This window comes from Triticum dicoccoides, chromosome 6A (genome assembly GCF_002162155.2).
Source record: "Triticum dicoccoides isolate Atlit2015 ecotype Zavitan chromosome 6A, WEW_v2.0, whole genome shotgun sequence".
NCBI lineage: Eukaryota > Viridiplantae > Streptophyta > Magnoliopsida > Poales > Poaceae > Triticum > Triticum dicoccoides.
This window is the reverse complement of record NC_041390.1, coordinates 26,590,229-26,603,350: the sequence shown is the minus strand read 5'-3', so window position 1 is coordinate 26,603,350 and position 13,122 is coordinate 26,590,229. Positions and strand designations below refer to the sequence as shown.

The window sequence follows — 13,122 nt, the reverse complement described above, 5'->3', positions numbered from 1 at the left end:
GTGCCCAAACAGCACGATCCGTGTGGTCTCATGGGAGGCAGCGACTTGATATCTCCGGCAGTGCAGCCCTCCTGTGACTCGACACGCCACCACACGTGCACAGTAGACGGGTATCAAGCATCACCATCTTTGCTCTATTCGTGCACGCGTGTAGTATAGTCATTATTGTCTCCTGTTTTTCTAACCAATTGGGTGTATAATTTTTGTCTTGTGGTTTAAGAAAGGAAATTAAGAGCGAATTTTTTCATAACTACATCTAATTAATTGCATGCAATAACTCCTCGTACTAATCAATCACGAGGACCCTCAATGGCACGGAGGAAGGAGGCCCAGAAATCAGGAAAAACGTTGTAGGACTCCCATTTTCTCGATTTTGAGTATGTTAATAAATCGGGATTCTGGGCTTGGGCTCTTGACCTATTAACATCAATTGGGGGCCCCTTGGCACCTCGGGGCCCGGGGCGGCCGCCCCCCTCGCCCTCCTCAGGGCCGGGCTTGAGAGCAACTCCAACGGGGTGACCTATTTTGTCCGTCTGCGTTCGTTTGGGTCGGCGCGGATAAAAGTGGTGGCCCAACGCACCGATCCAGAACCAAATCTCACCCGCCTAGTGTTCGCGTCGACTCATTTCTGGCCCAAAATTACGCCGGAAATGCGTCGCCGCGGACGCACCACGCGTCTCCTCCGCGTCCGTCGCGGCCATCTGTAGGCCACCCAACTACCACCCTTCTCTTATTTATGACGACCACCGACAACGGGCCCAGTAGTCAGTCAGTGGAAGCGTCCTTTTTTTACCACACGTGCGGTGGGGGCCGGCCTCATTCACTTCCGTCCACATCTGGCCCCCACCACTCCCTTTGATTCCTCGCCGACGGCAGCAAACCCTAGCCTAGCAAACGATGGCGCCTGGTCGTCCCATGCCCCTCCTTCCCCTCCTTCTCCTGCGCCAGCACGTTTTCGCCCAATTCGTCGGCGCCTGCACATCCTGGTGCACCAAGCGCGGTGGCACTCGGAGTACAGGCAGCCACTGCCCTACCCCGACGCCACGCTGCCGCACCACTGGCAGCTGGATCCGCAGCGGATCCCGATGCCGAAGGTTCCGCGAAGCCAGAGGGCGCACGATGAGGAGGTGCGTAGGCACCGCGCGCAGCTCACGCTGGAGTAGCGGTGGATGCCCGAGTACACCGCCGATTCTCCCAACTGGGAGGCTTGGTTTGCCCTCGAACACGGGGAGCAACGGTGTGCAGCCGTCGACGCCGTCCCGCCGCCATTTCCACTGCCGCCCCCGCGGGTAGAGCCTGAGGAAATGGAGGCAGAGGCGGAATACCAAGCCGCCCTCGAGGAGGCCCTGCAGCACGCGCGGGAGGTGGGCCGGTTTGAGGAAGACGCGCACTGGGATGGGCTGAACCAGGCCCTTGCCCTGTCTGCGGCGGGGGACTCCATCCACACCCCGCTCTTCGTCCCACCTCCGCCACCGCCGCCGCCAGTGGAGCCCAAGCTGGAGCCGACGCAGAAGTGCTCCCCGCCTCCAACCACTTGGTAGGAGGAGGCCTACACGTGCACAGGCCAGTACCACGAGTGGGTCAACGCGCCTCCTGTCCACTACGCCGCGACGTCGGCGCAGGTCGCGGCCCACCTTGAGCGCTGGAAGGCGCACTGGCTCCGCCAGGAGGAGGCCGACAGCGCGCGACAGATGCGCTACGAGCAGATGCAGCCACACGACACGGAGGCGCTCCATCTTGAAGAAGAGGAGCGCGCGCGGCTAGCCGCAATGCCGCTGCCCCAGCAAACGCCGGAGGAGGCTGCCCTGGCAGAGTACCAGGCGGCGTTTGGGTGGGCTGGCCCTGCTCCCTTCTTCGTCGACCTCACCGGCGATGGCGACTTCGACGTTAAGGGCAAGGGCAAGGCCGACGACGTCTAGGGCAGCGTGCGGGGTGGCAACGTGCGAGCGCAGACTTTTTTTATGTTTTAATTAATGTTTAATTAGGTTTAAGTGGACTTCGGTCGGCGGTTGACCGGCCACTTATGTTTAATTATGTTTATTTTCTGCGAGCTGTTTTTTCTTTTCCACCCCGACACATTTGGGTCCGCCTCGTGTTGGGCGGTCAAGCCGACCCATTTGAGAATGCGGACGCGCATGACCGCCTGGCTGACCCAAACGGACAAAAAGCGGACAAAACGCGCATCCGTTTGGGTCGCCCCGTTGAAGTTCCTCTAATGATGCTATTAGAATACGTACACATATTTCCGAGAAGAAATTCCACGACAACTTTCTGAGAGCGTCGGAATCCAGAACAACGTCTCACTGAATGAATACACGATTTTGATCCGGATGGACAAAATTCTCCATTCATTCCTTAACAAGAAAAGAGTAGTTCTATCATGTGTAAATCGTTTGAGTCATTTTACAGTGCATCCAGACGATATGGACCGTCCGTCGGAGCGAATTGGACGGTCCAGATCCGATGTAATACGCTGATGACACGTGTATTATATCAGACACCGAGGGTCATTTTCGGGAGAAAAAATATTTCGAACTGATCTGATTTTCCCTTCCAAATATTTCGAGGGTATTCTCGGTACGAATTTCAGGGGTATTTTCGGTTCGATATTTATCCCGTTCACTAGGGTTTATTCCTCGCTGCCGCTACGGTTTTAATCCTCGCCGGCAGGATCTAGCCGCTCGTCGCGGCCCCTCCCTCCCTTGTCGCCGGCAGGATCTAGCCGCGCGTCGCGGCCCCTCCCTTCCTCCACCTCAATTCCCTCGCAATCTCGCACCACCTTTTCAACGAACACGAGAGGAGGCCCACTGCTCTCCCCGCGGCGGCCGCCGGCGAAGAGTCGGCGCCATCCCACCTCCCAGTCCTCCATGCGGGTGCCTATAGCCACAAGGTTATAGGCAACCTCTTTCCCACACCCCAATTGGTTGTTTGCGTCCTCTACATATCATTTCTCAGCCATGGTTGCAGCTTTGATCTGGCCATGCATCTCGTCCGATGGCAAGGTGGTTGGGTATGGATCATGTTCTACGGGACTAGATGAAGCCGGCCGCCGGCCTCGACGGCCAGCCCCATTCGTCCAGCCCCGACTGCTTGATCTACGAACGTTCAATCGTTGCATTCAACATGTATTCTTTCAATTTGGCTGATAGGTGAGATTTGGAGATCAATAGAGATGATAAGCAATTAATTTTGGAATGTACTATAAACAATTCATAGCTTATGTTGCTCAATATTTATGATGCTCGCTTCTTCTTGTGCAATTGCTGGACTGGGAACAACAGACTTGGCATGTGCTTCATATGAAAAATTAGATTCACATGGGATATCCACCATTTCAAGGTTGTTGTTAAGTCTTATTATGTTGTTTTAGCCTTGTTAAAGGGAGAGTAATGGTCCTCGCAAAAAGCAGATAAAAAGGAATGAGCATTCAATTCTTTGATATGTCGCATTTCATTCTTCCGTGTTTAGTTATGTCCAACATTTGTTACATGCACAGACTTCACAAGGTTAGTACAAGTAGTAATTTTTCCTCTGTTTTGCAGGGCTATGACAGAACATGTTATGTGATTCCCTAAGGCAGGATGGATGTACCATGGCCACACCACTGTGCTCCTGAAGGTGATTGCTTCAATTCAATGTTTGCAGCACCTGCAGAGGCCCCCTATGGTACGTGCTTTTACTCTTATTATCCTATGCTCTATTTTTTTGGCTTTGCGGCCTGCCTACAAGACATAGCTGGGATTGTGTGTTGAATCAGGCAGTATTTTTGACTTCTGTTGTGAGGCTATGCTCATGCTTTAATAAATTTTTCTCTCGTATGAAAATAGACATATCATAATCCATTGTTCTTCGAGGGTTACCCCAGGCACCATTACTGTAACATGGTAGTAAAAAGCAAATATAGATTTCTAAGAGATCCCCTAGAGACCAAATTTATTTCAAGCAAAATATAGTAACCAATATTATTGAAGTTTTACAACTTGACTCATGTGCAATGGACTAAGAACACGGCTAGGAAACCTTCTTCGGGACTAAAACCCAACCACACCCTACTCTATCGCTTTATGGCCAAGTGTACACTCCACATGTAAGAATGAACCACAATGCAGGACTAACTGCTTGCATCCTCGTCGTCTTCCACCGCAGCTGCATCCGATTGCCTAGCATGATACTGCTTGAACCTACTCACGTATTTCATTTTGTTGTAGGGTGAATCGACAAGCACAACCGGTAGCTCTCTTCTGAATTTGTCGATGTAGGCCTGCATGCGAGGATATGTTAGTATCGTTCCATATGCTTCAGAAAATGACAGAATTTTAGGTCTTACTCTACGTACTTCATCATATTGCAACCTCAGTTTTACTCCCGTAAATAATTCGATGTTCTTCAGCATGTACAGTGCACAACAAGAACTGCAACATTTTATGTTGTTAGATCAGCGTTTCAGATATTAACAATCTAAAACAAAAACAAAAGCTAATATTGTTGAGTGACGTCTCATCAGATTTTGGCACATTAATATTCCGTACTGACCATTGCGTCACGTTACTGTCTTCCCATGCATTGGTTTCAATCCCATTGACTCACATCGCTGCTATCAGATGTGATTCCATCCGACGTACCTGCAAGCCCAATGGGATGAGAAGTTGCCTACGACTAATACTTACATACGATGTTAAACCCTTTCTTATAATTAAATATGTTGAAATTCTAACCACGTTATTTACTTCTTTGGGTATCATATAGTGGAAAAGTGAATCAAGAACCTGAATCTCCTTTCTTCTGGGGTTTACGACCACAAGGAACCAGTGGGTGTTTAAACTATTCCTAGGTTGGAAAAAGTGGAGTGCACAGATAATTAGATCAATGTGCATAGTAATAAAAAAATCTGTTCTACGTCAGCTTAAAATACCATATCATGTTTCAGGTAGGTGGTGTGTTGTGTTGTTCCAGGAATGCCTGCCAAAGCGTCCTCGTAGCACTCCTCTATCCTACCATCTTTTTCAAGCTTAGCGACGCCGGCCACCCTGTCAATGTAAACCAGTTGGCCGTCCCTTGTGTCAATTGGTCGTGGAGTGCACCGAGCGAGAGAAACTTGAGGCCCAGGTCGGCGAGGTGCAGCAGGAGCTTCAGGCTCTCATGAAAAAACATGAGTTTGGAGATTGAGTCCAAGACGCAAGCGTTCGAGCTCGCGGCGGCCCTTGAGACTGCCACGTCTACCAAGGCCGAAGCCCAAAAGGCCCTCCAAGAGTTGGAGGAGATGAAAAAGATAGCGGCGGGTAAGGCATTCTTTATGCTAAGCAGAAGTATAAAAGTGAAGTACTTGTTACTTACCCGAATCCGGAGCTCTCCAGGGGCATTCGCAGATCTTCTCCGCAGCGTATCCGACGCCGCCGCATTCTACCGAGCCGAAGAGGGAAGCTCGACGGAGAAGGTGTTCTGGTCTCAGTATGCTGAGGCCGGACACCATGTGCCCTTGAGCGACCAGCTGAAACAGCTGGTCGAGCTCCACAAGGCGGCCGAACAGGCCATGAAGGGCTTCATAGTTCGGCTGTGGCCCGGAGAGGCCCTGCCTGGGAGCTACTTCGGGCTGGTGCGGCGACTGGTGGAGGCCTGTCCAAGGCTCGAGGTCATCAAGCGCTTCGTCTGCATCGAAGGTACCCGTAGGGCCCTTGCCCGTGCAAAGGTGCACTGGGGCAAGCTGGACGGTGAGAAGCTTGCGAGGGACGGGCCGCCGCCGGGGAAGGAGCATCGCAAGCCCGAGAACTACAATAAGGATGTTCTAGCGGGTGCCCGCCTTGTGGTGGATGAATGTACCAAGGATGTAATTTTTGTATGAACTCGCTCGTGTTTATCTTGTGCGCTAAACACTTGTTCATATGCGCTAAGCAATGCTTGTTGAATTTAAAATATTACTTTCTGTGCGGCTATTTATCAAAAATTGAGAGATGGCCAGTCGTCGGCTTCTGCCCCCATGCCACTAGTGCTGGGGTGTTCGGGATAAACCTGAGCGCTCTTTTTCCCATAGTTGGGTCCTTCGAGGGAGGCGCTCAGCACAACGAACCAGGCAATCGGACTATAATGCTTGAACACTCTCACTTAGCCATAGAACTCTATAATTTTAAATTTTGGCGAAGCCCCTAGTTCGGAAGACCAAGTTCGGGGCGCTATCCATGCCTTGGCCGGACAAAGCCGACTCCTCGCTCGAAGCGGCATAAGTCTTTAGGGACTCGAAAAACCTCTCGAACAGCGACCGGTCTCTCGCCATATCATGACAGTCAGTTTTAGCTTTCTCCACTGAGGTGCTTAACCCAGCTCAACCGGGGCACAATCGTAGTGGTTCTCCTAGTGCTACCTTAGCCGATATAGCGGAACGTAAGGCACCAAAACATAGGAGCCGGGCAAACCCAACTATTGACCCAAATCATGATTCGGAGCCGATGCATATAGTGCTATAAGTTCGGGGTGCCGCATTTGTGAAAGTGTACGGACTTCTCACGCCATATTTATGGGTACTAAAGCCCCTAACGTATTTTGCCATACCACAGTGTACGGGTGCAACATGTCATAAACATATATATGAAAAGATGATAATGCGAAAAATAGACAGAAAGCTATGCATTGTTTATAGAGAGGCTATTTATCAAAGCCGAACGATACAAATAGTGCAGTAAGCAAAAGTTATTGGACTATTTAGTATGTCCTGACCAGGGGCAGGCCGCGGAATTGTATTTAAAACAGGTATACCGCTCGTAACAGAGACCACCTAGAAGTTCCATAATGCGGCATGGTTTGTCTGCCTCCCTGGATCTTGCATCGTTTGTGCGGCAGTCGAATTGCCGAACAGGTCGTCTGAAGTATGGAGTCCTGAAAGTAAGAAAAAATTAAAAAAGAATCCGGCAGCCCCTAGTATGTTTTAAGCCGTATTTTGGGCGTGCCGTTATTGTGCCCCTTGCCCTGTGCCCATGGTATTTCAAGGGCGTAGTTATGTACGCGAGGTACTGGTTTCGCTATGTCGCGAAAGCTGGGGTTGGGGCCGCATTGCTACGCTTGCTCAGAGTGTGCCAGGCGGTCCTGCTGTGGGTTACTCCGGGCGCACTTGGCAGTGTATAGCTTTTTAATGGCCGGACTGGAGAATTGCCTGAGAAGGCTACTTTGTACCTCCGCTGCGAGAGCCCTCGTATGCTCCTCCGTACGGAGGGAGCGTTCGGTGTTTCCATTGACCGTAATTACTCCTCGAGGGCCTGGCATCTTGAACTTGAGATATGCGTAGTGCGGCACCGCATTGAACTTTGCGAATGCGGTTCGTCCGAGCAGAGCGTGATAGCCGCTGCGAAATGGGGCTATATCGAAGATTAACTCTTCGCTTCGGAAATTGTCCGGGGATCCGAAGACCACGTCAAGTGTTACTGAGCCTGTACAGTTGGCTTCTACACCTGGTATAATGCCTTTAATGGTCGTTCTTGTAGGCTTAATCCTTGAGGGATCTATGCCCATTTTCCGCACTGTATCCTGATAAAGCAGGTTCAGGCTACTGCCGCCGTCCATGAGGACTCTTGTGAGATGAAATCCGTCGATGATTGGGTCGAGAACCAATGCGGAGAAGCCGCCATGATGGATGCTGGATGGTCCCTTCGATCAAAAGTGATCGGGCAGGAGGACCATGGGTTGAACTTTGGGGCGACTGGCTCTATTGCGTATACGTCCGGTAGCGCACGCTTCCGCTCCCGCTTGGGAATGTGGGTTGCGTATATCATGTTCACCGTCCGCACTTGTGGGGGAAAGCCCTTCTGTCCATTGTTGTTCGGCGGCTTGGGCTCCTTGTCGTCGCTGTGCAGCCCCTTGTCTTTGTTTTCGGCCCTTAACTTGTCTGCCTGCTTGAACACCCAACAATCCCTGTTAGTGTGATTGGCTGGCCTTTCGGGGGTGCCATGTATCTGGCACAAGCGATAGAGTATTTGGTCCAAACTGGACGGGCCCTGAGTATTCTTTTTGAATGGCTTTTTCCGCTGACCGGATTTATAGCCTTTGAATCCAGCATTGACTGCCGTGTCTTCATTGCTGTCGCTGCTAACGCGGCGTTTTTGCTTATTCCAATGTGTCCTGCCACTTTTGTCCTTGGTATCCGAATTACCAGGGTTCTTTGATAAGTTGTTACTGCGAGCTAGCCAGCTGTCTTCTCCCGCGCAAAAGCGGGTCATGAGTGTCGTGAGGGCTGCCATGGATTTCGGCTTTTCCTGTCCCAGGTGCCGGGCAAGCCACTCGTCGCGGATGTTATGCTTGAAGGCTGCTAGGGCCTCTACGTCCGGACAGTCGACTATCTGGTTTTTCTTTGTTAGGAACCGTGTCCAGAATTGTTTGGCCGATTCCTCTGGCTGCTGAATTATGTGGCTTAAGTCGTCGGCGTCCGGTGGTCGCACGTAAGTGCCCTGGAAGTTGTCGAGGAATGCGGCTTCCAGGTCCTCCCAAGAACCGATTGAGTCTGCTGGCAAGCTGCTAAGCCAATGCCGGGCCGGTCCTTTAAGTTTGAGCGGGAGGTATTTGATGGCGTGTAGATCATCGCCGCGTGCCATGTGGATGTGAAGGAGATAATCCTCGATCCATACCGCCGGATCTGTTATGCCATCGTATGATTCGATGTTTACGGGTTTGAAACCCTCTGGGATTTTATGATCCATTACTTCATTCGTGAAGCATAGCGGGTGTGCGGCGCCTCTGTACTGGGCTATATCACGACGCAGCTCAGAAGAGCTATGTTTGTTGTATTTGACCCGGCCGGATTTGTTGTATCCAGAGTGAAGATCATTGTCACATGCCGTAGGGAGCCTGTGCAATCTGTAGATCGATCTTGTTTGTCTTGCCTTATCCTCCAGTATGTCTCGCAGATCGGGCGCATTTTCCCGTGCCTTATTTGAGCGGCGTCGGGGCATGGCTTGGGTGGAGGGCCGAGAGGCCTCTCTGTCGCGGCCGCGAGGTGGCCGGTCTGCCATGTAGGTGCTTCCTCCTCTGATCGGGGTAGCGGCCTGCACTTCGGGTAACTCTTGGAGGGGCGTTCGAGTTCATACTCTTCGGCCGCAAGGACTTTAGTCCATCTGTCAGCTAGCAAATCTTGGGCGGCTCTAAGCTGTTGCTGCTTTTTCTTGAGGCTGCTTGCCGTGGCTAAAAGCCTGCGTTTAAAACGCTCTTGTTCGACGGGGTCTGATGGTATGACGAATTCGTCGTCATCAAGGCTTGCCTCGTCTTCGAAGGGAGGCGTATAGTTATCATCCTCGACCTCTCGGTCTGCCGCTCTCTCATGAGGGCTGGCTTCTCCATCTTCCTGTGCTGAATCTTGCTGAGGTGGGTGTTCTTCGGCGTTATCCGGGGTAGTATTATCTCCCGTGCCAGAATCACCGCTTTTGCTTTGGCGGGATTTAGAGCGGCGCCGCTGACGCCGGCGCTTTGGCTGTTTCTTGGGGGCGTCATCCCCCACTGTTCCATCGCCATCTCCATCTTTTGGAGTATCCACCATATATATGTCATATGACGAGGTGGCCTTCCAGCGCCCTACAGGTGCTGGTTCATGTTCGTCTCCTACATCGTCGTCCATGCCGTCGATGTCTTCGGAGCCGAAGTCAAGAATGTCGGTTAGTTCGTCGACAGAGGCTACAAAGTGGGTGGTGGGTGGGCTTTTAATTTCCTCATCGTCTGTATCCCACCCTCGCTGACCGTAGTCCGGCCAGGGCTCTCCTGATAAAGAGAGAGACTTAAGAGAATTCAGGATGTCACCAAAAGGCGAATGCTGAAAGATGTCTGCGGCGGTGAACTCCATTATCGGCGCCCAATCGGATTCGATTGGCAGGGGCGCAGGGGGTTCAGAGTCCGGGAAGGAGTCCGGATCCTCAGAGTCACGGGTCGTGCAGAGTGCGGGGTTGTAGTTCGGCTCGATCGCTTTCAGTATCGCAGCCCCCGAGGTGACGTCCAACCGCTCATCCTCGATTGGCGCAATAGGCTCCGAGTTAGGGGTCGGAACCGATGCGTGTGCAGCCTCCAGGACACTGTCCGGGGGCAGAGCTAGATCATGCCCCTCGAGATAGTGCGGCACGCTTGGCCGTGGCTCGAGCCTGTCGAAGATCAAGTCTCCGCGGATGTCAGCCGTGTAGTTTAAGCTTCCAAACCTGACTTGATGGCCAAGGGCGTAGCTTTTGATCTGCTCCAGGTGGCCGAGCGAATTGGCGCGCAGAGCGAAGCCGCCGAAGATGAAGATCTGTCCGGGGAGAAAAGTCTCATCCTGGACCGCATCGTTGTTGATGATCAAAGGAGCCATCGGGCCTAAAGGCGACGACACAGAGGAACTCTCAATGAAAGCTCCAATCTCGGGTAGGGGGTCCCGAACTGTGCGTCTAGGCCGTATGGTAACAGGAGGCAGGGAACACGATGTTTTACCCAGGTTCGGGCCCTCTTGATGGAGGTAAAACCCTACATCCTGCTTGATTAATATTGATGATATGGTTAGTACAAGAGTAGATCTACCACGAGATCAAGGAGGCTAAACCCTAGAAGCTAGCCTATGGTATGATTGTTGTGTATGGAGTTGATTGCCTACGGACTACAACCCTCCGGTTTATATAGACACCGGATAGGGTTAGGGTTACATAGAGGTGGTTACAATGGTAGGAGATCTTGAATATACGCATCGCCAAGCTTGCCTTCCATGCTAAGTAAAGTCCCATCCGGACACGGGACGAAGTCTTCAATCTTGTATCTTCATAGTCCAGGAGTCCGGCTGAAGGTATAGTCCGGCTACCCGAACACCCCCTAATCCAGGACTCCCTCAACAGGCATAGACGCAGGTTTGCAATTAAGCATCCCAGCGCGATCAAGAAGCCCATGAGCATACTTCCGCTAATGGAGAAAGAAGCCATCCGCACGGTGAATAACCTCGATGCCGAGGAAGTAGTGCAGAGGACCCAAGTCCTTAATGGCAAACTCACCGCGAAGATGATCAGTAAGCTGTCGAAGGAGAGCACTAGACCAAGTTGTCATGATGATGTCATGGACATAGAGCAGCAGGTAGGCGGTAGCATCACCGTGTCGGTATATGAACAGCGAAGCATCGGAGCGTGTGGAGCGGAAGCCGAGCTGACAAAGGAACTCTACGACGAGCTGGTACCAAGCGCGGGGAGCCTGCTTGAGCCCGTACAAGGAGCGGGAAAGCGGACAAACATGCTCCGGATGAGTGTCATCGACGAACCCAGTCGGCTCCTGACAATACACCTTCTCCTCGAGATGACCATGGAGAAATGCGTTGGAGACGTCCATCTGATGCACCAGCCAAGCACGAGATATTGCGAGCTGAAGGACAGTGTGAATCGTCCCGGGCTTGACAATCGGGTCGAACATATCCGTGAAGTCAATGCCAGCACGCTGTCGAAAACCCCGGACCACCCAACGGGCCTTATAGCGGTCGAGTGTGCCATCGGGGTGAAACTTATGCTTGAACACGCACTTCCCGGTAATCATGTTAGAGTGCCGAGGACGGGGAACGAGCTGCCAAGTGTCGTTGCGCTGTAAGGCCTCAAATTCCTCCTTCATCGCTGCGTACCAAAGTGGATCACGAAGAGCCATACTAGCGGAGGTCGGAAGAGGCGACAGAGACACCGTAGAAGCTGGGCAGGCATACTGATCAGCAGAGTAGCGCAGACTCAGCCGATGAACTCCCATGTGTGCACGGGTAAGAGGGCCGGCGGGCTGTGTCACAGCGGCCAGAGCAGCAGGAACCGAGGGCGCCCCAGGCGTTGCGCCAGAAGATGACGGGCTGGGCGTCTGACTCGGTGAAAGTGCTGGTGAAGACGAAGCCGGCGTGCCCGGAGAGCCCGGCGTGACAGACGAAGAAGCCGGCGTTGCCGGGGAGCCCAGTGAAGAGGCCGGTGTGGCTGGCAAGCCTGGCGAAGAGGCCGGCGTAGCCGGCGAGCCCGATGCGTCCAGCGAAGAGGCCGCCGTGCTTGTCGAGCCCAGCGAGGGGGCTGGCAAGGCTGGCGGGACAGGGGCCAGGGCAGCATGCCGACGAGAGGAGCCAGGCAAGGCGGCATCATCTCCCGTAGGTAGTGCCATCAACTGTTCCTATGCAAAAGGAAAACAATGCTCGTCGAAGTAAACATGCCGAGAAGTGAGGACACGGTGAGACACCGGATCATAACATCGGTAGCCTTTAGAGCATCTCCAATACATGGTCCAAAATTTGGCGGCCCAAAACCGGAGATGTAAAATTTGAACCGTCAAAAAGTGCGTTTTGGAGCTTCGAAAAAAGCTCAACTCCAACAGATGGTCCAAATTGATGGTCCAAAATAGCAACTCTAATAGATGGTCCAAAATGAAGATGTAAAACGACATACTACTAGTGCATTCAACAGAGTTCAAACATCAAATTCAACATAGTTTCGTACATCAAATTCAACTACTACTTATTCAAACTACTCCTCATCGGAGCTACGGAACTGCTCCCAGAACTCCTCCTTCGTCGGTTCATCACACCCCTCCTCCTCCTCCTCAAAGTCTGCCCAGTCCTCCTTGGAAGAAGACTCTATGGGGATCACCGTCGAGGGACCGGCCTCATCCTCCTTCTTCTGCTCCGCCTCATGCTTCCAGTAGTACTCCATCTCGGCCTGGACGTACTCCGGATGCTCCCGAGCAAACCTCGCCATTGCCTCCTCGTCGGTCTTGCCAGCACTAACGACAACCGATGGCTTCTTCGTCTTCTTCTTCTTCGTCGTGATCTCCTTCATGTTGATGCCATGAGGCACAAGCATCTCCGCTTCCGCCCGACTCTAGATCTCTGGAAAGTTGAGGTGCGACCGAGGCCTCTCGGCACGCCACACCGACACGTCGTAGGCACGCGCGGCCTCGTGGGCGGAGGGGTACGTGCCGATCCACCAAAGCCCTCCGGCGTCGGAGAACTCCACACCCCAGTTGCCGGAGGGCTTCCGCCTCACGCAGAAGAAGCCCGACTTTCCCTTCGGCGCCATTGGGAGGGGCGTGCGGCCGGGGCGGTGGCGTACAGAGCCGGGCGGGGCTGTTCTTCGGGGCGGCGGTGGCGGAGTTGCGGGGCGGCGGTGGCGGGCGGGGCGGTGGCGGAGCTGCGGG

The 13,122-nt window shown here is 52.8% G+C and overlaps 1 pseudogene; it reads right to left on the bottom strand.

Annotated features, from left to right (window-relative positions):
- Nucleotides 1-12,452: 12,452 nt before the first annotated feature.
- On the bottom strand, nt 12,453-13,004 carry LOC119315540 (annotated as a pseudogene).
- Between the last annotated feature and the right edge of the window lie 118 nt (nt 13,005-13,122).